We start from the raw sequence: 1,541 nt of genomic DNA, 5'->3' as shown, positions 1-1,541 counted from the left end.
TTTTTTAAAGACCCTTTGAAATCGGAAGCAGACGTGGTTGGGATTGAGCAGAGGAGAGGGCTGACGTCCGCTCCCTCCTCCTCAAGCACCCAGTTTTCTCCGAAGAGTAAACCCCAAAGATTATGAGCCCACGAGTGGATTTTCCTTGGCGATGTTTGCATTGGTTATTAAAGCCCCGTTTTGACTTCTGAAATGCCCACCGTTTTCGGGGTACCACCTGCAGGGGTCTCCAGAGATGTGAAAGGTTGCGTCAGATTGAAAGGGGGGGGCGGTCCAGGGAGATGGAGATGCATTCTTCCACTCCGGCTGCTACCTTCATCCTCTTCCTTGCCCCTTTGCCTCGAGGAGCTGTCGGTTGCAGGGAGCAGAGGGAAATTCTGAAGCCGGGAAAGGGGTCAGTGGCCTTCCCTTCTCCTCCTCAAATACCCCATTCCCTGAGTTCCCACCTTAGCCCGTGAGATGGTGGAGTAGAAACAGGATCCTCCAGGAAACGGCGGATAAGAGTTGGCAGCGTTTCCTTTCCAAAGGGCCATGTGGCATGGATTTAGCTGTGTGTGATTTTTTTAGAATTTAAGGTGAGGGGGAAATGAAGCTGTATCTCACTTTTATCTCCCGAGAGTGCGGCGACTGTGAAACTTGGTTATAAAAGGAGGAAAGGAGATAGTTCATTTCATAAAAAGGGAATGCAGGGGGGGACGATGCCCTTTGCTATCTTGGGGTAATCATGGTGATCTTTGCACTGTTCTGGATAACGCGGTGTGCGTTTTTAAGCGTGCATGTCCTCTGTCCAAATTGTCAGAATAATGTAACTTTTATTTTGTCGCTTAATCCGGACCGGGCGAAGCCGTGCTATACCCGGTTTGCCCAGAAAGTGACCAGAAGACCGTGAAAAACCAGTCCGGTGTCAAATAGCGTCTCGTGGGTGATTTTGACGCAGGATTTTTTTTTTTTTTTGAGTTTGCGCTGATTGGTGTCGAGTTCTCAAAAAGAATTCCCCCTTGCTTTTAGTGTGAGCTTCCGGGTTGCAATCACGTTCGTGTTGCGACCGGTCGCGGGAAGTTACTTTCTTTTAACATTTGATTTTAATAAAGAGAAAATCCGGAGCAGATGGTTTTGGAAGGAATTTGGGGCTGAGTTCCTTTGAAGTTTGGGGTGCCGGGAAGTGAAAGCGTGACAGATCACACCACTGAGTTCTCGGACGACCGCGAAGTTCCCTGCCCGGACCCTAGTAGTTCGTATTGGTAGTTCGATTTCTATCTCAGTTTGTGCAAATCGATAGAATTAGTTAGGCAGTGCTTCTCTTGAAGGTTGTGTGTCTTTTGTTTGGGGGAGGGTTTTATCTCTGAAAGCTCTCCTTTTCCACCCGCCCACCTCGCTCATAGAAAGCTAGTGTGTCACGGATTGCACCTCCCGGTTTGCATAAGCCAATTCATAGTTGCATAGCCCCAGTCCCTTTGGGGCAGATCTCTCACTGTTGGCCCTGCAAGGGTGGAGGGAAGCTGAGCCACTCACACCACTTGGTGGGGGGGAGAGGAGGATTG

This window comes from Heteronotia binoei, chromosome 18 (assembly GCF_032191835.1).
Source record: "Heteronotia binoei isolate CCM8104 ecotype False Entrance Well chromosome 18, APGP_CSIRO_Hbin_v1, whole genome shotgun sequence".
Lineage (NCBI taxonomy): Eukaryota > Metazoa > Chordata > Lepidosauria > Squamata > Gekkonidae > Heteronotia > Heteronotia binoei.
The sequence above is the reverse complement of the archived record's forward strand: the minus strand, read 5'-3'. Positions refer to the sequence as shown.